This window comes from Rhinatrema bivittatum, chromosome 9 (genome assembly GCF_901001135.1).
Source record: "Rhinatrema bivittatum chromosome 9, aRhiBiv1.1, whole genome shotgun sequence".
Lineage (NCBI taxonomy): Eukaryota > Metazoa > Chordata > Amphibia > Gymnophiona > Rhinatrematidae > Rhinatrema > Rhinatrema bivittatum.
In genome coordinates this window covers 76329997-76355134 of record NC_042623.1, presented here as the reverse complement: position 1 = coordinate 76355134, position 25138 = coordinate 76329997, and positions in this window count along the sequence as shown.

The following is a 25138-nucleotide window of genomic DNA, read 5'->3' as shown; positions in this document are numbered from 1 at the left end:
TGTTAAATAATTTTGTGTTTTACAAGACCAAACTTCTTTCCCCGTATTTGTTTTCTTGTCATTACCATTTATATAGGTTTGAGCCACTAAGGTAATTGTAGTCAAGCATATGTCACAAGGAGATTAAAGACAGCAGCTTTTCCTTCCTTAAAGGTTTCAATGACCTAGTTCTACAGGCAACTAGACATAACAATGTAGTCATGTGACCCAGCTCCTCCGTCAAAACAAAACATAAAAGTAGCAGCTTGAGGCTGGTCTAGGAGCTTCTAGTCTTTAAATGGAGTTGTTCTCTTTTGAACATCTAACTGATCACAGGTGGATGAAAGGAGATCGCAGGCACAATTAAACATGAATTTGGTGGGCTCACAATTACAAAGAAAGAAGCTAAAGTTGCATGTATTAAAATCAAGACTCTTATTATTGGCTGCCCAGAGAAAGGGATGAATGAAGGATAGCTGAAAGCTGTATTGCTCATACGAGAAGCAAAGATATATGAAAAAATTATTGCCTTCATTATATTGCAAAAATTCACTGCATTTAACATAAAGTTAATCTTACTATTTTTCACTAGAATGAAATAGCTGTTCAATTATATTTTATATATCTTATTACCTAAGACTTCAAGACATGGGTGCTGAAGTACTAAACTGCAATTTGGTTTTCAGACCAGTCACTAAGTCAAAGTAAACAAAATGGCACAACATGTACAAAAGTGCCTGCATTTGGTTCATGAATATTTTAATGCATTTAGAGCCTATTAATGAATCAAATCACAAAATGTACCCCTTGCACATAGTAAAGTTTTATGCATAGTATATTGTGGAGGTAATTTTCAAAGAGCTATATATGTAAGAATGAGCATATACACACTTAAGTGGCCTCTACTCGCTTAATTGGTATTTTATAAATATTGAAAATACTCGTGTAATTTAGGGTTTGCATGTACAAATATACATGTCTAAAAAGGGGGTGATCTAGAGGCGTTCCAGGATGGGGCCAACATTTACACATATAAGTTGCTATTTTAAACTTACACTTACAGATTTGGAGCTTCAAAGCAAAAGATGTGTTAGTCTGGTATAGCAAAATGTCTAGAGGCAGATGGCAATTTGGTTTCAGAAAATATCATGGAACTGAAACATTGTTGATTTCATTATTTGATGAGATTTGGTGTAAGTGTGATAAACATTGTTCTGGGTGTTAATCCAATTGGATGCAGCATCTGTATTTGAAACAATTTCTTATCCACTGTTACAAGCATGCCTGTCAGCAATTGGAGTAGGAGGAACTGTATTAAAATGCTTCTTTTCTTTCTTAACAAATAGGTATCAGATGGTTGGGTATGAAGGTTCAGAGTCATCTTGGCTCTCAGTGACCTCGGGTCTTCCCCAAAGGTCATCCTTATTGGTGAGCCTTTTTAATGTACTTTTACAGCCATTGTGTTGACTGTTAGATTCTTTGGGAGTTGAACATAAGCTTTACGCTGATGATATACAACTTTTTATTCCATGTGAGAAACCTGGGATCTTCCCTATAGACCAATTTTAAAAAGTTACAAGGCCATTAAATCTTAATTTTTAAGCAACCAACTACTCTGGATAGGCCATACAAAATGCCCTTCAAATACTTCTGGGTAATTATGAATGCAGAGTTTTTGTTTGGTGGAAGAAATGCAGAATTTAGGAGTGATGGTGGATGGTACATTATCATTTCACAATCACATCAAAAGCATTTCCAAGAAAGCATTTTATAAACTCCACTTGGTTTGGCCATTACGTAATTATTTGTCATCTTTGGATTTCCGTTTAGTGGTTCAAGCCCTGGTGTTAAGTACAGTAGATTATTATAATTTTTTGTTTATAGGTTTACCTAAATATTTGTTCAAAGTTTTACAGCTTGTCCAGAATGCAGCTGTAAGAATGATTTTTGGTTTAAAATGGGGGAAAGATGTAATATTTCAAATGCAATTTTTACATTGGCTTCCAATTATGCAGCAATCCTAATTCAATCTACTTTTTCTTGTGCATAAAGCAATTTATGATGAGTGTAGCTATGAATCTGACAAGGTTTCATTATATTTACCCACTTGTTCTTTACGCTCAGAAGCTGAAAGTTATTGTGTTTTCCCTCCAGTCAAGGGTTTAGATTAGTATGCACAAGATTAAGAGTGTTTTCCATTGTAGGTTCCATACAATGGAATATTCTCTCTTTAGAGCTGTTTCTCAAATCTCATTATCGAGTTTTTCATAAAAAATTAAAGCCTTATTTATTTACTCATGCATATTCTTCTTGAAATCTAATTTTATGACATAGTCCTGCAGTTATGATTATTATCTATGATTCTAATTGTAATTTTATGTTTTTCATTGTATATTTTTGTGCTTTATAATTTGTATGTAATATGTGTAATCTGCAATGATAAGTACAGGATTTGCAGATAACAAGATTTTAAAAATATATAAATAAAAATTAATTTATTGATTCATAAGCTTTCGAGGACAGAGTCCACTTCGTCAATTGAATGAAGTGTAGTACTGAGGTGTTTAAAATATATGGGGATGGTGGGTGAGATACAGAACAAAGAGAAGGCACTGAATTAGGCAGGGATGGCGTTGAAACAGTGTGTTAATAGGATTATAGTTCAGACTACTGACAACTGAGGTAAGTGAGAAAACAGTTAAGTTCATAGATAGTTGTAGTGTGCCATAAAGCCATTTTCTCTGTTCAGACCTAGATGGAGCAAGATCCCCATGGTGGTAGGCAGAGTGTCAGAAAGAACCCACAAGGTGGTCTATCTGAGGCATGGTAGTTAGGCAGAGTGGCAGCTACAGTTACCAGTTAGATAGTCTAAACGTGGGCCCTACTGCACTTGCTGTTTGTTCAAAACAGCCCTTGACTTGAATGGGCCCTGGATTTGAATGGGAAACAAACAAATGAGGCAAACAGTTTTGTTTCATTTTTGGGCACCCTCCATTTATGGATTTATTTATTTGGTGGGGGGGGGGGGAAGTCCAGGAACAAAACCAAAATGGACTCATTTGTTTCATTTTACCAGTTCATTTCAAACAAATGCACATCCTTACTTCCATGCCATTGAACTTTGGGAAGGGAAAGGTTTGCTTCCTCAAACCTTTTAAGCCCGGTGCCTATGGTGTGTGCAGCAATGAAACTTAGAGTAGTGCATATGCTGATGATACTTATGTATGAAAAGTATAAGAAGGCAAATAATCCTTTCAATTTAGATATATTCTCCAAACATGAACAGTTTGATTTTTGTTTCCTGCTTCCTTAGCAGTTTATCTATTACAGGTAACTGCCACTCTTTGCAGATTAGCCCTTGTCCTCTCTTATGGGTAGTAATTGCCGCTCCCTGAAGGTTAGCCCATGCCTTCTGTTATGGGTAGCAGCTACCACTCCATGCACATTACCTCCCCCCAAAAAATACTAAAATTCCGAACAAAACTGAAAGTGCAACAAATTCAAGATGGAGGCAAAGCAGGCTGAAAAAAGTATTGTAGTTTTTTTATTTAACACCCATTTTGAAAACTATACTGGATATATTGTAAAAATAGGCTTTTAAGACTTTTTTTTTGTTATTTAGCTGTAGGATAAGTCTGTGGACCACTTGAAGGAAACTATGTCCTACAGCAATGGTATAAATCTGTTTTAAATTAGACCAATTTATTATTATTACTGTAGAGTGCATGTTGACATGCTTAAACCTAGGCCTTATTTTGCATGAGGCTATCTATCAGCTTGTCAAAAAAAAAAAAAAAACTCCATAGAAAACATGCAGCCACTGGGCTATTTAAGGCCAGGGGGGAAATAACAAAACTAAAAGAACAACAAATGTGCAGGTCATGTTCACTGCACAATATTACAGAGAAATACTGCATGTGAACATATAGGGATGAATTTCCAAAAGCATTTCTGTACATAAAGCATAGTATTATGCACATAAATGATCATTTGAAAATTGTCCCGTGGTTGTACAACTAAAGGTACACATAGAAAAGAATCCATGCATACTTTAACAGGCATTGCATAGAGACATTCCTGGGGAAGGAGTTGGAGGTGGGATAGCTTTTACATATATAAGACCTACTTTACAAACGGATTTACATGCTTAGAAGTGGGTTTTATATGTGTAAATGCACCTTACCTGTATAAGTGGGCTTTTAAAAACTGCTACTATATTGAATTGTCTATAGGATTTACCTGTATAAGTGCACTTTATGTGGGTAAATGGCTTTTGAAAATTGCTACAATAATAGTTACAGCTACACGTGTAAATCCTTTTGAAAAATCACCTAATATTTTCAAAAATGTGTTTGTAAAACTATTCCCACACATTTACATTTCAGGGGGAAATGTGTGCATGTAAATCGTAATATATCAACTAATTTTCAAAGCAGATTAAAATCTTTAGCCCTAAGCACATTATTATAAAATTACCCTCAGACTATTTACCCTACTAAGGGCTAGATTCATCAAAATATTGCATGTGATAGGAAGAGGGGCATCTTTTTTTTTTTTTTTAATTCTTTATTTTCAAAATTTTTGAAATTACACCCAAGAATAACCTTGTACAGCAAAAAAGATGTTTGCAAATCCATTAACTTTAAAGAAAAATATAATAAGTGAATAACCTTCATCCCATATTTTTACAAACATCATAAATTATAAGAATATTTGGAGGCGGAACTACGAGCGTAAATTAAAGGAAAACAAATTTGCTACTAATTTTAACAACCAAGTGATGCCATTACAACCTTTACTAATGAGCCGAGACTTGAGGGGATGCCTCTTGGGTTCTGGCTTCTATGAAAGCCCTAAGTTGTGCTGGCTCTAAGAAATTATACACAACACCAGAATACTTTACACAACATTTACATGGGTATTTTAACGTGAAATTTGCACCCAACTGAAGCACTGACAATCGCATATTTAGAAACTCTTTACGTCTAGTTTGGGTTGTTTTAACCACGTCAGGGTAAATCCAAATCGGATAACCATATACTTTACTTTGCCTATTTCTAAAAAATTGTTTCATTACATAATTACGGTCAGAAAGAAATGCAAATGAAATTAACAGTGGTTTCCTTTGGGTTATCTCTGTATCCATGGAAATTTCTAATATGTCAGATATATTTAATATTGGTGTTTGAGTCTCAACCCCTCCCGTTGCTTCAGTTTGTGTCCTTTGTTGAAGATAATAAGCCTTAGTAATCACTGGCAAAGCAGTTTCTGGTATTTTTAGAATTTGCTTCATATAATTTCGGAATAATTCCATCGGAGAAAATAAGGCCACGACTGGAAAGTTCAGAACCCTTAAATTGTGGGCTCTGAGAGCATTTTTGATACCTTCTAATCGTTTATTTGTAATATTATCTGATATTATCAGTTTCTGCTGCACGTTTTCAACCTTTGAAACTTTTTTATCCAGGTCTTCCACCTTTTTCCCAAAATTGGAAATAAGGTTGTTATTCACCAAAGTTTGGTTCCTGGTTTCTAAAGATACAGCAGATAAACTTTTAATAGACAGTTCAATCGATTTCAATATTTGCCAAATCCCATGCAGCGTTATAGTTTCAGGAATAGATATATTAAAACCCGCAGCTAGGGCTTTCAAATGGCCGCCTCCCGCTTCCTCCTCAGTGCTCACCAACCTTCCTTTGCCGTCTGATGTCATTGGCTTTTCCTTCCTTCTAGCCCCCTATAGAGTCTCCGGAGTTAAAGTTGTAAACACTCTTTCTGGGCTCGGAGCCACCGCTCCTTCCAAGCTACAGGTCTCTCGGGGGGTAGTCTCCCGGTCCGCAGTGTCTCCTCCGGTTGGCTCATACGCCGATGGAGTCCTCACTTCTTCCGGGGTTTCAGGGGATATCGCGATGTTTCCCGGGTTAGCTGGTCTCCTCGGCTCTCCGGGGCTTAGAGTGATGTCACAGGCCAGGGGAGTCTGTGCACGCTCCTGCACTGCATTCCCAGCGGCAAAGCTATCCGGAGATGAAGTAATGGCTCCCGCGAAGAACTCTTCGATTCGAGGCTGTCGGGGGTCCACGGAGGGCGAGTCTTCTCTCGCCTCTCTGATTTTCCCCTTTCTTTTGGTGTGCGGCATTGCCCCTTGAAGAAAAAGAAATATTTAGGTAAGAGCCTCTCCTGTCGGTGTTCACTCCGATCTCACTTGGCGGCCATCTTGCCTCCGAGGGGCATCTTTTATGGTAATAGCCTATTTATCACAGTGTGTGTTACCTTAGCACAGGTATTTCTGTAAAGTGTATTAACATCTTAACGCATGCGCAAACGCCATAACGCGAGTTGGAAAATGACCCTATAAGAGAGATATTTGAAAATTGCACATTTTGTATGCTGGTAAAAGTTCTGTTTGTTGCCTGACTTTCTATTTAAAACAAAACACATGAACACACTAAATATAATATACCCCAATAGTTTACTTCTCCCCAATACTTTTAAGTTTAAAACATTTCTACAAGCAGTACTTACTGATTCTTTCCAGCCACCAGCAAGGTGATCCTTTCCTCTCAGTACTCCCACTGGATGGACCCTTGGTCTGGCCCAGTATGGCATATCTAATGTTCCTATGTTATGTTCTTAGTTTTGGAACAATGTGCATTCTTTTTCCTGCGTTTTCATAGAGGTGTTCCCAGAGTGAGATTAGGCTGGAGAAGAAACAATGTGAGTAGTCTTGCATTTTCAAATCTTCATCTAGGATCATTCACCTCGATGAGTCTCTGGAGACACTTCTCTATGTTCAGGGCCCTGTTTTGTGGAATTCTCTCCCTTGAAATTCAAAAGAAGAATCCTCTCTGTTAAAATTTAGGAACCTTCTAAAGAGTTTTCTGTTTTCTCAGGCTTTTCTACCTAATGTGTAGTCAGTAATGAGCGGATTTTTTATGAGGAGCACTCATGTGTAAGAACCGAAGGCCAGCACTGAATATGCATCAGTTATGACTAGGAAGGCAGTTAGTTTGACTTAGGCATTTTATTTATTTTTTTAATGTCTTGTTTATGTTTTACTATACATGTTTTTATGAATGTTTTTATAAACCACTTAGGATTGTCGATTTGCGGCACACAAGGTTTTAAGTAAGTAAATAAATAAAAAAATAAATAAACAAACAAACAAACAAATAAATAAATAAAGAGATAGATAGATAGATAAATAAATAAATAGACAAAATTTTGACCAGAAAAGCTACCAATAGAAAAGGCAGGTATACATCTTTGCAGGTATTTTGGTCTTGAGCAATTTTTAAAGGGAAAATAAACTCATGCTTTTTGAAAACTGGTGGAAAATCCACAGCTAAATATACTCACAGACCTGCTCACACACTTTTGAAAATTGCTTCCATATTGGAAACATGCTAGTAAATACAAAAGGAAGTTGAATTAGCCCTGGTTTGATAACTTGTGATCAGTAGTATCAAACACATACAGGGCCAGATTTTAAAAGCCCTGCACGCAAATCCGGCCGGATTTACGTGCGCAGGGCACTCGAGCACCTATTTTGCATAGGCCGCCGGCACGCGCATAGCCCCGGGACGTGCGTAAATCCCGGGGCTTCGTAAAAGGGGTGGGAGGGGCGTGTCTGGGGCGTGTCCGGGGTCAGGGGGTGGTTCAGGGCGGGTCCAGAGCGTGGCACCGGCCCGGGGGCGTGGTCGAAGCCTCCGGAGCAGCCCCCGGGTTGGGTGATGGTGATGTCAGATTTACACCTGCTTTCGTAAATCTGCCAATAAAGGTGGGGGGGGTGTTTAGATAGGGCCGGAGGGGGTGGGTTAGGTAGGGGAAGGGAGGGGAAGGTGAGGGGAGGTGGAAGGAAAGTTCCCTCCGAGGCCACTCCGATTTCGGAGCGGCCTCAGAGGGAACAGGCAGCGCGCGCCGGGCTCGGCGCTCGCAGGTTGCACAAATGTGCACCCCCTTGCGCGCGCCAACCCTGGATTTTATAAGATACACGTGGCTACGTGGGTATCTTATAAAATCCAGCATACTTTTGTGTACTTTTGTTCGCACCTGGTGCCTATATAGGCCTGCACTACTAAGAGCCTAGTATGAGGTCATTTAAATAACAAAAATTGTTTTTTGAGCTAATTACATTGGGAAATAGAGGTACTTCTGTCTTCTAGCATTACCTAACTTGAAAGTTAGCCAGCTAAATGCTGACTTTTGAATATTTGGGGAATTTATCCAGTTAAACTTTTGCCAGATATCTCAATATCCAGCTAAAATTAGGAAGATATCAGAAGCATTCCAAGGGCATTTCTGGGTGGAGTTAGGTAACCAGATAAGTTATACAGCTATCTCTGATATTGAGTTAGCCAAATAACATATCCAACTAACTCTGGTTGTCCCTTAGAGCAGTCCAAAAGCCAGATAAACTTATTGAGCGATATTTAAGATATCCAGCTATATTCAATAGGTTGTACTGCTGAATATCCTTTCAAAGTTAGCCAGAAAAGTTCATTCGGCTAACTTTTCATTGCAGCCACTGACTGAATATTACCCCCAAGATTTGTGGAGCTACTTTAGAGCTAGGAATGACCAGCATTTCACAGCATTTGACTGTTGTAAGGTGATCAATAGAAGAAAGATACTGGATATTTTACAAACAGTGGCAGGCAGCAACATTTTAAAAAGGATTCCTGTTAGTGTTGGTTGCAGCAGAAGCCAGCAGTACTAGCTTGGGGACCTCATCTACCACTCAAAGCAGCAGTAGCAGAAAAGTCAGAGAAAAAGGACATTCTGACTTCCAAATCAACCCTCCAGCCTCTTTCTCCAAGCAGTCTAGAACTCCACATTAGCAGCAAGCCACCATGAAGCAGATGGGGTGTTTTGCCATATCACTGTCCAATAATAAAATTCAGGAAATCAAAGAAGTAACATTGTGCATTTGGGAAATGACTGCCTTGAAAGACCAACCCCTATAGATTGTGGATAACATATGCCCCAATTACAACATGCCCTCACAGATAGCAAGTGCAGATGGGAAAAGTAGAGAGGGGGTAGCATCCTTTTTAACAGCAACATCTAGACCAGCCAGAATTCTATACATGCTTACCTCTCTTTGATGACACACTACACTGATGTCAACTGGCCAAGGCTGGGGCAGGTAGCAACTCTAGTAGAGGAAGGTCAGCAGGATACAGATGGGCTGTGCTGCATTACCATATGATGAATATTGTTCATACCTCGGTCAATATCTTAGCAGTAATAAAAAAAAAATGATGGAGGGCTGGTAGCTAAATCGGAGAGATAGGATTGTTTTTAATGATTTTATTTGTCACTAAGAGTAGTGTAGTCATGAAGAAGACAGTGGAAGACCATTGCTTTGCATTCTTGCTGTACATGGCAGAAAAGGATGTCTTGTGGTCCAAGAAGAATATGGCAGTTTAATACTGAAGAAACTGAATGTAAGGGATGTGTGGGGGGGTTTGAACCTTTCATCTGGAAGGTATGGGTCTAAAGCTATAACAGAGAGCTAACCAGTTTGTGAGACCTGAGAAAGCAACTAGTTCAATTGGTCTTCAGAGGAACTATGCCAAATCAGGCAGCCATTGGCTAACAAGTAGGGGTGGAAAGAGGGTTAAACGTTGTTTCATTTATTCATTTCATTTTTGGGGGCTTCTTCCCCTCGAATTTCACATTGAATCCCACCCAAAAAATGAAAAAAATAAAAGAAACAGGGTTTCACAGGGCCTCCTGTACCCTCCACCAATCCCTGCCACCAGGAAAAACGCTGGGCTAGGATCCTCCCCGGCCCCCACTTACCTAGTCCAGGGGGATCTGTAGACAAGGCCTAGGCCCCAGCCTTGCATGGGGCCTAGGGCATGGTCGCGGTGACCCACTGCGACCTAGGCCTATGCAAGGACAAGGCTTCGGCCTTGGCCTAGGAGTTGGGGCCAGCTTGTTCTTATTTTCTAATAGCTAGACCCAGGCCAAAGCCTCAGCCTTGAGTAGGCTAGTGCATGGTAGGTCGCCACAACTTAGCTTAGATCCTACGTAAGGCCCAGGTTTGGAGGCTAAGCAGATGGCATCATTTCATCAAAGAAGGAAAAAGACCAAAGAAAGAAGACCTATGAGGCCTGGGCGCCAGGCCTGCGCCTGACCCTGATCCAGTGCCCCAGTGTTGGGCCTGGGCTGAGACCCTGACTTCAGGATCCAGCCTCAAGACTGGACCACAGCATTTTACATTGGCCCAGGCCCTGGCCTAGGCTGAGGGGCAGGTATTATGTCTGGGTCTGGGCCAAGGCCCAGCATCAGGACCCAGTCTCCTGGCTATGTCATGACATTAGGCCTGGGTCTGTGCTAAGACCCCAGTATTGGGACTAGTCCTGGACACAGTGTTGGATTTGGTATGTATGTCAGGGGATTTGTTGGGAAATTTCCCAGGCCTAGCCCTTTGCTCAGATTTCAGCTTAGACCCCCAGCATAAGGCCAGAGCCTAGGGCAAGACTCTGACATCGTGATTTGGGCCTTGGAAAGGCTGAGGCATTGAAGTCATGCTTGAGGGTAGGCTGGGATCCCTGCTTTAGGTCTCGGCCTACTCCCTAGGCGGGTCTCCAGCTTTGGGCCTAGGCCTAGGCCTAGGCCCAGTCAGCAACTTATTATTTTAATAGGTTTTCAAAATGAAACAAGATTCTGATGAAATTTTGTCAGAATTTAACTCATTCCATTTTGAAAATGGTCCAAAGGAAAACAGGAAGTTTCGTCTCATTTCCTATTTCTTTTCTCCCATCCCTACTAGCAAGTAGATCCATACTGTCTGCACAGATGCTAGCCAGCAAGGAGTTGCCAGCAGGTACAACATCTTTGTTTATAAGAGGATGGGGGTCTGAGCTGGGTCACTTTGAACACGCAGGACATTGCCCGTCCGGCGTCTAGTAAGAAAATCCACACTGCTGGACTACCTTGTTTTCTGCAATTTGTAAGTCTCAGAAAACCCATGTTATGTTTTGAATCTTTGCTACTTTTTGTTAAACTTTACTGGACCTTTGTGTGATATTTATATATCAGATTATGCCAGCCCACCTGGGAGATCCAGCAGGTGAAATGTTTTAAAACATTTTTTGTGACAGGTAGAAAGGGAAACTAAAGTCAGGCGGTTAAAATTCAGTTTAGCTAGGGATTTTTTTTCCTTTTCCTTCTGGTTGCACAGCCAGCTGTGACATTGAAGAGAGGATTGTACCTTATGTCAGTAGTTTTTGAAAATTCTTATGTTCTGGGGAGTGAGAAACAGACTTTAATCACCACTGAAGAGCTGCTGTAGTAAAAGCATTTTTTTGCCTTCCTTCTTGTAGGATAAAGGTGACTATGCTAGAAGCTCAACAGCAGCAAATTCAGTTTTTCCTACAAGTACAGTTCCTGAGCTTATCAAATCTTGGCCCAAAGTTGTCAGCGGCAGGATGTGATGCATATACTTTCAGGGTAGTTTTAAAAGGAAGGCGCATGCACCCGTAAATGCACATATCGGCGTCTGAGCGGAGAGCTACTGCCATTTTAAATTGTGCTCCCAAGTGTACGCATATCATTTAAAGTAACCCTCAGACGCGTATTTTGGCGAGGGCTTTAGCGGCTTTTATGCACAAATGCAGGCGGATTTTAAAACATGCTCACGAGACAGAAAAAACAGTTTTTCAAAGTAGTCCACTAGCTTGCCCAGTTTTTATCGAAGTCTTCAAGTCCCCCCCTGGTCCTTCATCCTGCAAGTCCCCCACATGACCCCGAAACCCTCTCGCTGTGCTAAATGCCCTAAAACTGGACATCTCCAGACTTGCTCCTCGTCAGCACCGGAAGTAAAGTTATGTGGATAACAAGCCGACGCACGCCATGGTTGGCTTTGTTATAATGCGGACTCATGCGTGTAAGTCTTGGCCCTGCCCCAGAATGGCATTCTCCGCTCCTTTTCCATCCCCTTCTTCTCAATGTATGCACTGGTATGTACACACACACTCTGCAGCTTCTTAAAATGCATGTTGTTCGTCTGAGGCCTGCATACGCTGCATTTGACAGTTTTTGTACGAGCAATGCTTTTAAAATCAACCCATTAAGAGTAAAAGTGTCATCAGTTATAGGTTGCACTAAGGGAAAATGACCCAGCTCCTAATCTGCTGCCCCCTTGAACACTTTGATGAAGATAGGGAGCTCTTTAAAGGATTCCTCTATAAATGTGATGTCCATTTTAAGCTGTATCCGGAATTCTTTACTGATGAAATAAAGAAAGCATATTGGGTGATAACATTACTTACAAGGAATGCCTTAAAATGAGTTACCACTCCGATTGAATGAGTCCATTTACCACATGAATTTCCTTTCTGCTGGAATTTAGAAAGATGTTTTCTGATCTCCACCAGAAACATACAGCAGATAGGGGCCTAATATACCTACATCAAGGGAAGGGCTCCATTCTTTCCTATGTAGCTCACATTTACCAGTTACAAGCAGAAGTAGGATGGGGTGAAGATCTGTTATGGCATCAGTTTTGACTGGACCTGTGAGAAGTGATCAAGGACGATCTGTCCCAGATAGAACCTTCCTCCTTAGAAGAATTAATTAACACATGCATTTGAACCAATACATGTTTGGGAGACTGCAAAGGAGAAAAGAGAGGGAGCCTGGGATGGTCTCATCTCTTCTTATGGAATTCTCCTCCAGGATTCAAAAAGCAGGATACCACAGAGCTCATGCAGATTTGTTCCACTCCTTTTTGGAACCAGCCTCAGGAAATGATAGTCAATGTTCACAACCATGACTCTGGTCCCTCTGCCTGTAGTGTGCGGGCTTGGGATATTTCATGGCCCAGTATCATCACCAGGGACTCGCCCCAAAAGACATCATGCCACCTCAAGCGATTAGAGAAGGGCAGGCCCTTATGTATCTATAAGACAATGAGGCAAGGAACAGACAAGAACAAATTGCCTGTAGTTACATAATGTTAGGTTCTAGCTTAGGAATAACCACCCAGGAAAGAGATCTAGGCATCATAATCAATAATACATTGAAATCATCAGCTCAGTGTCCTGTGGTGATCAAAAAAGCAAACAGAATGTTAGGAATTATTAGGAAGGGAATGGCAAATAAAAGGTTGGATGTCATCATGCCTCTGTATTGCTCCATGGTGAGACCGTATCTTGTACACTGTGTGCAATTCTGGTTGCCACATCTCATAACAGATATAGTTGCACTGGAGAAAGTGGAGAGAAGGGCAACCAAAATGATAATGGGCATGGAATGGCTCCCCGAGGAGGAAAGGCTAAAGACGTTAGGGCTGTTCAGTTTAGAGAAGAGACGACTGAGGGGGGATTTGATAGAGGTCTACAAAATCATGAGAGGACTTGAACAGGTTAATGTAAATTGGTTATTTACTCTCTCAGATAATAGAAGGACTAGGGGGCACTCCATGAAGTTAGCAAGTAGCTCATTTAAAACAAATTGAAGAAAATTATTTTTCATTCAGTGCATAGTTAAGTTCTGGAATTCATTGCCAGAGGATGTGGTTATGGCAGTGAGTGTAACTGGGTTTAAAAAAGGTTTGGATAAGTTCCTAGAGGAAAAATCCATAAACTGCTATTTATCAGTAAGGAATAGTAGCTTCAGATCTATTTAATGGTTGGGTACTTGCCAGGTACATGTGACTTGGATCGGCCACTGTTGGAAACAGGATGCTGGGCTTGATGGACCTTTGGTGTGACCCAGTATGGCATGTTCTTATGTACATGGCATGCAATGTTGAACATAGCCAGATAAATAGTGTTTTAACACTTATCCGCTATTTTACTTAGCCAGATAAGTAGCAGTTTTTCAGAATTATCCAGCTAAGTGGCAGCAAAGCAGGCAGTTACCCAGAGAAGTCAAAGGTTATCCAAATAAGTGGCACAAATCTGCTCTACATGTGTAGGTGTGCTCCTAACTTTAATCATTTACAGAAGATTTAATTTGCGTAGTTTTCTTACCGGTTGTCAGTTTTTACATACATAATATTTCAAATTGTATAAAATACACGTGAGAAGGAAATTACCAGTTTTATCAAATAGTTCACCAATTGCCTGGTCTATCTGCAGCTCAGAAACACTCTCCTGGCTCTTCAGCCTGAAATCGACATGTCACGCAGAGCCCTCACCCAGCCATTTTTTTCACTTTTAAGAAGTTTACGATCACTTACATCTGATATGGAGCAGCATTAAACATACGCAAGTAAAAGACATATGTGCTTCACTTTGGCAGGTTTTAAAATAGCTACTTCTGTATGTAAATGTTGGCCCCACCCAGCAATGCCCCTAACATGTGCATATACGTGCATACTTTGCTGCTTTTAAAATGCAAGTTTTGCATAATCGGCCCATATATTAATATATTTGGGCCTTTATACACAAGCAACTCATTGAAAAGTAATTTCTAACTGTACAAGCAGGATGGCAGGACTGCCATCACACCTTTCCAAAGAAACACCAGACTAGGAATGACACATATAACAGAAAAACTTTGACTTTTCACTCTTTTTTTTTTTTTGTAATTGTGTCCACATATAGGGGCGGATTTTCAGAGCCCTGCTCGCCTAAATCCGGGCGGATTTAGGCGAGCAGGGCCCTGCGCGCCGGTGCGCCTATGTTCAATAGGCTTACCGGCGTGCACAGACCCCGGGACTCGCGTAAGTCCCGGGGTTTTCCGAGGGGGGCGTGTCGGGGGCAGGCCCGATCCACGCGGCGTTTTCGGGGCGGGATGTAGCGTTTCGGGGGCGGGCCCGGGGGCGTGGTTACGGCCCGGGGTGGTCCGGGGGCGTGGCCGTGCCCTCCGGACCCGCCCCCAGGTCGCGTCCCGGCGCGCTAGCGGCCTGCTGGCGCGCGGGGATTTACGTCTCCCTCCGGGAGGGGTAAATCCCCCGACAAAGGTAAGGGGGGGGGTTTAGACAGGGCCGGGGGGGGGGGTTAGGTAGGGGAAGGGAGGGGAAGGTGAGGGGAGGGCAAAAGAAAGTTCCCTCCGAGGCCGCTCCGATTTCGGAGCGGCCTCGGAGGGAACGGAGGTAGGCTGTGCGGCTCAGCGCGCGCCGGCTATACGGAATCGATAGCCTTGCGCACGCCGATCCCGGATTTTAGCGGATACGCACGGCTACGCGCGTATCTACTAAAATCCAGCGTACTTTTGTTGGCGCCTGATGCGCCAACAAAAGTACGCCAAATCGCGCTATTTGAAAATCTACCCCATAATGTATGCCTCATGGGAAGTGCAACCGGGGAAGAAGTTATAGCCTGCAGATCATGGGGACTGGTAGAGCCCCGGGGATTTCTACAAGGGTCCAGAGGTCCCCTCTTTAGGGGAGACTTGGGTAAGGGCTGGGGGAGGGGGGAGTTTGAACCTTTGCCCCAGAAGATAGGGGGCTAAAGCTCTAATGGAGAGCTAACCAGTATGTGGGAAACGAGAAAGCAACTATTTTGTTAGTCTTAGGTATTCTTGGATGGAGATATACCAAATCAGTAAGTCATTGGCCAGTAAATAGATCTATCTTGTCTGTGCAGCTGCGTTTAAGATGGGGGGTCCAAGCTGGGTCACACTGAAAACACAGGACTGTACTAAATCTTCTCTCTTGCCTGAGCAGTAAGAGAATCCATACTGCCTGGTTACCTTGTTGTTTTGTGCAAGCTGCTATGTTTTCAACCTTTGCTGCTTTTCATTAAACTTTACTGGAAAGCATAACTGTTATGTGGTATTTAAGCCAGACCCTGACATGAAGTGCGGAAAAACAGAGGGACATTTTTACTGGCATGTGAACAATGGGCAGTAGATCTAGCAGGAAGCAGTTGAAGTGCCTCTGCACCCACTGATTTAATAGGTTGTAGTCACAAGGTGGAATCTCACCTATCTCATACTGCAGAGGATGGTGGTGGTTTTGAGGAATTCTGACACTACTGGTTCCATTTTTCCCAGTGCCTTGGGGTATTCAGACCACTTTAGGTGCTGCTTTGTTTGGGTTACTTTGCCCTATCATGGTTCATTAAGCTATTCATGCCATTCTTGGTGCCACTTTGCTCCAATTTTGATGTTTTGGTATATATATTTCCCTAAGCTGCTGATATCTGCATGCACGTTTCTCTAAACTGAAATAGAGAATTCCAATATTTGAACCCAAAATACTATGATTTATTTTCCCCATTTATTGTAAATAGAAATGAATGAATGAATGAATGACACAAACAAATGCATATTTTGGCCCTGAACCAAACTAACCAAATGAACAAACGGAACCTATCATTTTTTACATGCATATTCTGATCTTTTTGTGTTTAAACCCATAATTTTGAAAAAAATGTAAGCAGAATTTTCTGAAGTTTCAGGAATGAAAACATCTTTGAAAGAAAAAATATCCAAGCTAACAATTTCAATGGCATACTAAGGGAATTTGGCTTGAAAGTTATAAATTTAAGAATGGGATTAAAAAAAACCCCCTTAAGACTGGTCCTTAAATTTTTATCTTCATGTTGTCACGTTTCCTGACAGACTGGTTGACTGATTTATTGGCCAACTGTTGTATATCACAGTCTTGTGCTTTGTCTGATTTTACTTATAATAGTACAAAACCAAATTTCACGGCAGACAACTTTTTTTTTACTGCTTCCAAGACCTAGTCTCAGACAGTAATATCTGCCTTTGTTGTTCTAACTCTTTAATTTAGTCTGCTGTCCAGGAAGTGGCCAGTTTAACTCTCTCTCTCTTTCAGTTTGCTAAACATAACCTGACATTTTACAAAGAAAACAGCTGCATTTGGGAAAAGTACCAAGCATGTTGAATTTTTGGGGTAAGCAATAAACAACCAAGAAAAGTAAAAATGGTAGTTATATTTTTTAAAGTGAATAAAGAATACTGTATTTAGAGACTTAAATGAGCAATGTACATGTTTGACAGAAGCTTGCTTACTGTTTTAGATATTTTCAGTTTCTATTCTTCTTCTGAGTATCCATATGTTAAGAAAACAAATCTCTCATCAGATTCTAGAAACAGTAACTTTTTGCTCTATACAGGGTATTTATATAAGCTAAAAGATCCTGTAACTCTCCAATAAAAGACAGCAGGGCACAACAGATATGGGAAAAAAACACAGGAAGTGAGGACTGGGGCAGGGAGGAGACAAGGACAAGAGGTGGATCTAGAAGCAGGACCTAGGAGATGACCTAAGTGGATGACTAGGTAGTAAAGAGGAGAGGGGCAGGGTAGTAATACTAGAGTTTAGGAGGAGTTAGGGAGGAAGGAGTAAGATTCAGGCATGGATTGGTAGCCTTACCTTAAATACAGCAGCCCTGCTTCTGATCCGCCCTTTTGCTCCTGCCGTCCCTGCAAATGTATTTGTTGTTACATTGTTAGCCAATCACAAGCTGTTTTATTGATATGTTGATTTGCATGATGAGTCTATGCTGCAGCCCATTACTATTTCCATATAAAGCTACTGTTTGAATATGACACTTTGTCTGATCTTTTGCATAGGGACACAGGGGTATGTCTCATTTATAAATACACATGTTGTGAGAATTTCCTGTAGTTTTTGCCACAGAAGTAGAGTTATTTTCTCTTCAGAACTTTGTCAACTTGAAACTTGAAGATATTCATCTCAGTCTGTTTTTCTTTTGACAGAAAGTCTTCTTTAATTCATGGGAAGTACTATGGACTTTATTTTGTTCTAGAAGCAAAAATGCTTCTTCATGTGCATGTAAAAAGAGGGGTTAAAAGTGAGTTTTGTTTAGTAAAATGTATCTGAGGGAGACATCTCTTGCCCTTGGGAGTGTCATGGTGGCATTGACTCCAAGGTGGTGATAGAGCAGATGTGGGCAGATGGAGGTGTGAAGCTGAAACTTCATAGGCCAGGATTGCAGCTAGAACAGGAGAAAGAGGAACAGCATTGAGCAGTTGGCTTCCTTAGGACTCCAGGGTGGGAGTCTTGCTGGAGAAGGTAGTGTTGGGCTGACTGCTGGGGGAGCTTTGTTGCAGTGAAAGGCTGCACAGTAGAGGAGGTGTTGTGATGCCCGTGGCAGCCTGAGTTGTACCTCTTAGGTCTGTAATTGGGGGCCTAGCTGTGGGATCATGGCCTGCCTCCCATGACTCTTTGTCTCTCTCTTGGGTGTTGTTGAAAGAGGCAGTGTAGGGCTGTAGACAGACAGCCACATGAGTGTTTTCTGCCACCTCCTGCAGCAAGAGGGGGCAGAGTAAGCAGTGAGAATATTTGCTGCTACTGCTGCCCCTTCTTCACCATTATGGGTCATGGGGAAAAGCTTCAGGTGGCATCTGGGAACCTTAGGAAAACTCCTGGCACTAAATTAAAGTGCAGGCTATGTGTTTTTGGAGAAATCACTCAGGAAGACATCATTCACGGGTTGCAGTTCTGATCCAAGATGAATAAAAATACATACAAAATATTAAAATGAAGAAAAATGAAGCAATGTGACATCAGTAAAATGCTGGAGGCCTAAGGCATTCCTCCCTCATGTGTTTAAATACAGGAAAAAGTATGAAATTGCCACCAGTGGCAGTAAAGGGTTTATTGGCAAAAATAGTATAAAGAGGAGGCAAGACAGGAGGCAAGGTATCTTAGACAAGCCCCTGCCACTTCTGTAATACACAGGGGATGTTTTTATTTGCTGGAGTATGTGCACGGTGTATGAAATGGCTCCATTCCAGAAAAACTTTAGCGATCCAGTCTGCGTTTTACTTCTCCTTACTGTAGCGATTGGGCTGGATTCAAAGCCACTCCTATGGCAACCTGGCTACCTTCATGTAAAGACAACATGTTGATTTGGTTAGCATAAGAACACAAGGGTTATAATGAGACCAGCAACCCTGGTACTTTTATGAACACCTTAGGACATTTTCAAAACATCAAAATTGTTCTGAGATAGTGACCACCCATAACAGGGGGAAGCGGTGTCTGACAGAGAGCCATTTGAGAGAAATTACGATACATTCTGGGCACTATATTGTTGGTGTTATCAGCAGAGCATGAATACCACAAAAAAGTAAAGCTTGTTGCAATTATAGATTGTTGGAAGAGAGAAGGTTGATCTTGCTCAGAGCAAAGGCATTGCACTCAAGCTCTGCCCTGAAGGCAAAGAAAAGTTGTAGAAAACACATTGAAATTGAAGGATCTGTTGGGGGAAAAATGTATTTGAGTGTGTGATGAGTGTGTGAGAGATTATATTTACAAATATCCAAATAAGGTAAGAAGTTGGACTAATTAAAAATAAAAATAATTTAAGCTGAAGAATGGATTATATTTGTTTTTATAGAAGTAAATGAGAGTGGCTGAAAATTGTGTTTAAAATATAAAAAGTACTGTTGAATACTGAATGGATGAATTAACACATTCTGAAATGTCAATTCTTTGACTCTTTTGAGTAAATGTGATTGAGAGTAAAGCTAAGTGAGGAGATTCTTCCCCTATTGTTGAGGATAAGCTGTATAGTGGTCCCTTGGGCCAGCCTGCAAGAGACTGGAGAGAGATGGACTATTGTCTCTGCTAGAGGGCAGGCTGGGAGGACGGTACCAGGCAAGCGATGGACGGTGAGCTTCACCCAGGAAGCTGGTGCTCCTCCGGGGGGAGCCCGTAGGAGCCCAGCCACTTGGGACTTAAGGGATTCACCCTGGAAGCCAGAGCTCCCCCGGGAGGAGCCCGTAAGAGCCCGGCCGCTGGAACTCAGGAGCTCATGGAAGCTGGAGCTGAAGCAGGTGGGCAGGGATTCGGAATCAGGCAGGAACTGAAGCAGGAAAGGTATTGGAACCAAGCTGGAACTGAAGCAAGACAGGTTACTGGAACCAGGCAGGCACTGAAGCAGGACAGGTTACTGGAACCAGGCAGGCACTGAAGCAGGAAAGGTACTGGAACCAAGCTGAAACTGAAGCAAGACAGGTTACTGGAACCAGGCAGGCACTGAAGCAGGAAAGATACTGGAACCAGGCAAAAGCAAAGACAGGACTTGGACACAGAAGCGTAGCAAGTCGTAGGCAAGAACAGAGCTGCTAACGCAATAGCACGCTCCGGGGCTCGGAGCAACTGGGAACCGCAAGGAACCCCGTTGCAAGGCAAAGTCCTGGACTCCGTGGCGGCCTTACATAGGCCGCAGCGTCTGATGTCAGGGGTAAGGCGGAGCCTTTAGTGGCGGGAAAAGGCCTTCATAAGCGCGGCTCCTGCGCGCGCGCCTAGGGGGACGGCATCCAGGAAAGGATTCTCGGTGGCATCCCCTCCCGTGGTTGACGCCGCAAAACAGGCCGCAGGCTCTCGGAGACGGAGCGGGACCAAGGAGGTAAGGGCCGGGTCGCGGCCGTCGCGACTGGGACCGTAACACCTATGTCACAAGAAAGCAGTTTATTTTCTTGAAGTCAAGCCAAAAAGCAATTGCAGCCTCCTAAAGGGATAGTTTGAGAAAGGAATCTAGAAAGGAGCAGAATAAATCTAGCAACCAGCTAGAGTCTGCCAAGAATTCTGTTAGCCATTGGCTTAAGCGGCCCAGAGAATAAGGGAAGTTCATAAAATTGTGATTGTCGAGAAAACAATGCTCCCACTTATCCGGATAAGTAGCTATGCCTCAGAATGCCCGTATCCTGACCACCACTTAACCAGCTAATTACTTAACCGGATAAATATGTAGCCGGCTAAGTGGTGGCCACTGAAAGGGACTGAATCAGCCACGCCATTTAGCCAGATAAATCCTTACTTATCACTAAATATCGGCCTTGTATTAATTAATTAATTTATTAAAACATTTATATCCTACATTATCTACACTTCTAAGAGGTTTACATGAAAACAATGTTTGAAAGTGCAAACATATACCTTATGTGTTTATCTACGCAAATTAGTGAAGTACAAATGAGAGACAAAAAATATATTGTGCAAATGCTTACACTTTTTGAACGGCAACTGAGATGTATCCTTACATTGTGGACAAGATAACTGGGCAGACTGGATGGCCAGATGGTGTAATTTTCTATGCTACCCTGTAACTGATAAATGTTATCAAATTGTGAGAGTTGATTCCCTGCAGAAAGATGTTTTCCCAAATATAAGATAAAAGCTTGAGAGACAACTTGACACCTTCTATTGGAAAAAAATGGAAGTCAGGAACAATGCTGGTGATTACATTTTACTGGAACTGAAGATAAATTACATTTTGAAGACAGTGACGAGGAAATGTTCATTTTTTGAAGGTCACACAATTCACAGTTTCCCAGATGTATTATGTGTCACCTGGAAAAGATGTAAGAAATGTGATACCGTTCAAGAAGATTTTAAGCTGATAAATTTAGAGATGTCTATATGCAAAGAAATGCAGAGTAACTATGGCAATAGCAAAATATATTTTTACAGACTGTTAACAGGCTAACGTTTTGCTAAATAAAGAATTTATAAAAAATAAAAAAGATACCTGGGCCCTACAGTGGATAAGTTAGAATGACTCTAATATTCATTTATTTGAATCTTTACCTAATTTGTTCCATTGGGCTCATTTGATTGCTTATCAGGGCAGTTATCCTGTTTTTTAATTTTTGAATCTGGATAATTAAAATTGTCAGTAACTTGCTTTTTTATGCCTATTTATTTATTTCACACACATTTTTATTCTGCCAGTCCAAGAAGCCTATCTCTAGCAGATTACAATTCTTAAACACATAAGTAAATCAATGTATAGAATAAAAATAAGAACAATGGCTTTAGTACAAGAAACAGACACAAAAAATTAATGAGGAAACTTCATTTCAGGTAGACTGCAACCCCTTGATCAACAACCACCAACCACTGATCCCCATAATACTGGAGCAATGCTGAAAGTCTAAGGTAAAAATGCTTGCTGGAAAAGCAAATACAGAATTGTATCAAATTTTGATTCTGTCTACAATTACTGGCTTGTAATGTAGAGATAAGTAGATATTTTTGGGTGCTCCCTTAGGTCAGCCACTGGATGTTTCCTTCCTTCCATCCTTTTCAGCCTCTTCCAATCAGGAGGGCTGGAAATGGTTGCCTATCTAGTGCAGCTAGTTTAGTATTCTGTAGAGATGTGAATCGGAACCAGAATCGGTTTGGATTCCGGTTCTGATTCACATTGTGTTTTTTTTTGTCCGGCCCGATCGTGGTTTTATCGGCTGCGCCCGAGCCGATAAACAAAAACCCCACCCGACCCTTTAAAACTAATCCCTTAGCTTCTCCCACCCTCCCGACTCCCCCAAAAACATTTTACAGGTACCTGGTGGTCCAGTGGGGGTCCCGGGAGCGATCTCCCGCTCTCGGGCTGTCGGCTGCCACTAATAAAAATGGCGCCGATGGCCTTTGCCCTTACCATATGACAGGGTATCCGTGCCATTGGCTGGCCCCTGTCACATGGAGGGAGCACTGGATGGCCGGCACCATCTTTAAAAATGGCACGGGCCATCTATTGCTCCTACCATGTGACAGGGGCCGACCAATGGCACGGATACCCTGTCACATGGTAAGGGCAAAGGGCCATCAGTGCCATTTTGATTAGTGGCAGCCGATGGCCCGGGAGCGGGAGATTGCTCCCGGGACCCCCACTGGACCACCAGGTACCTGTAAAAAGTTTTTTGGGGGGTCGGGAGGGTAGGGGAAGCTAAGGGATTAGTTTTAAAGGGTCAGGGTGGGTTTAGGGGTTATCTTTGTGTGCCGTTTTCCCCGCCCTCCCCCAAAACGATAAGAGAACTCCCACAAACAATATCCTGGGGTTTTCCTATCGTTTTGGGGAGCCCCCAATTTCTGATGATTTTGAAAATATCAATGATATTTTCAATCGTCCAAAGCCCGATTCACATCCCTAATACCAATGGCAGTAGCTTCTGTGTGAAATTTTTGATGGCCAAGATGTATCCTGTTTTTTCAGAAGGGTTAGTTGCTTAAACCTTGCACCTTTTGGCGAAGGCTCCCCTTTGACACAAAGGACAAAGGCTGAAGATCAGTAAACCCTAATTCACTGCCTGGATAGGACAAGACCAGTGACCATAAAACAACAGTCACCAAGAGATTTTTGAGGCAAACAAGTATTCGGATACTATCTTGTGGGGAGGGTTTTTACGCACCCTTCTCTATAAGAGTTCCAGGGCTGGGATAGACTGGTTCCAAATTCCTAAGACTTTTTTTGCTCAAGAAGTCACCAGCACCAAGACTAAAGAGAAGGATCAAGTCTTTAGAGACCTCCATAGGATCTCCACCCCATGGTATCAGGACAAGCTGGGTGTCCATAGAAACATAGAAATAACAGCAGAAAAGAACCAAATGGTCCATCCAGTCTGCCCAGCAACCTTATGGTAGCACCATTCACCCCATATAGGTCTTCCATAGAATGATATCACCAGGAGGTGGCAACTGCCATGCTGTACAAGTTACCCCCATACTTAGTTTCCAAAACCATTAAAGTCAGGGCCCTTGTTGCTTGCTGTCTGTGTCCAATTTTACTTTATCTCTTGCCATTGAAGTAGAGAGCAATGTTGGAGTTACATCACAAGTATAAAGCTTATTGGTTAAGGGTAGTAACAACTACATCAGAAAGTTACCCCATGCATATTTTTATTTTCCCAGACTGCAAAATTCATATCGTTTTTGGTTGCTGTCCAAAACTAATTCCCCTTTTTGTTATGAACCTGGAAGTGGACCCCTGGTCCGAGGAGGGGTAAGAGTGACTACAGCAAGAGCGAACCCTCGTAGATTCTTCTCCTTGGGAGGCGAGGCCAGTTACTGTAGAAGTTGAAGAAATGCTTCGCCACTGGAGGTCCTTGGTCCCCCCAGGAGAAGCCCGTAGGGACCAGGACCACTTGGACTTAGGAGAGTCTCTGAAGACGGAGAATTGGTCTGGATGCAGGCGCCTCCTGTCGGTCATGGTTTCCAGATTGCTGGCGCCTCCAGCAGGTCAAGGGTCCGTCCAGTAGTGACATCGGAGAAATCGTCGAGGGTAGGTCCGGTAGTCCAAGTAGGTGAATGGTCGGAAGCAGATCCAGAGTCGATGCCAAGAGAGAGGTCGGAAGCCGGTCCAAGGTCAATGCCAGGAGAGAGGTCGGAAGCCAGTTCGGGGTCAACGCCAAGAGAGAGGTCGGAAGCCGGTCCGGGGACAATGCCACAAGGATCAATCTGAAGAGGGAGAAAAGCAGGAATGAACAAGCCAACAGGAACAGACGAGGTCCGAGGAAGCTCAGGACTAAGCCAACAGGAAGTCTCAATACCAAGGCAAGGTCTGGGTAGCAGACCTTGCCTTAAATACTAAGGTAACAGGAAGGAGTCTAAGAGGGAACCACGACAACTTCCTGTCATGGTTCCTTTAAATTTAGCTGACAGTCGCGCGGCCTTAGTTATCCCCAGAGGGGAGCAGAGTCAACTCAGGCAGAGAGGAGCCATGCAGCCGGATGCCGCCAGCGGCAACAGTCGCAAGGGAAGCACGGGAGAGGGCCGCCCGTGCCCGCCAGAGCCTGAGGGATTGCTTGACCCCGCAGGTAGGTTCTTGCCCCGGTCGCGGTGTGCCGTGACCGGCGGCCGTGACAGACGGTCCCGGCCACGGGCTGCTGTGGTAGGCGACCATAACACTTTTCATCTATTACAACTTTCATTAAAGCAGAGAGCAATAATGAGTTGCATCAACAGTATGAAGCCTTGTTGGTTAAGGGTAATAACCACCACTCCAGCAAGTTACTCCCATGGGCTCTTTTCCTCATTTCCATCCTTTAGCCTTTAGGGATCCACAGAGTTTATCCCATGACCCTTCGAAATCTTTCACCATTGTTGTCTTCACCACCTTGTCCAGAAGGGCATTCCAGGCATTCACCACCCTCTCCATGAAGAAATATTTCCTGACGTTGGTTCTAAGTCATCCTCCCTGGAGTTTCATAATGTGACCCCCTAGTTCTACTGCTTTCTTTCCAATGGAAATAATTTGTTGATTGTGCAGCATTAAAACCTTTCAGGTATCTGAAGGTCTGTATCATATCTCCCCTGCACTTCCTCTCCTCCAGGGTATTCATATTTAGGTCCTTCAACATCTCTTCATAAGTCAATTGATGGAGACCCCCCTCTATTTTTGTTGCCCTTCTCTGGACCACCACCATCCTGTGTCTGTCCTTTTTGAGATACAGTCTCCAAAACTGAACACAATACTCC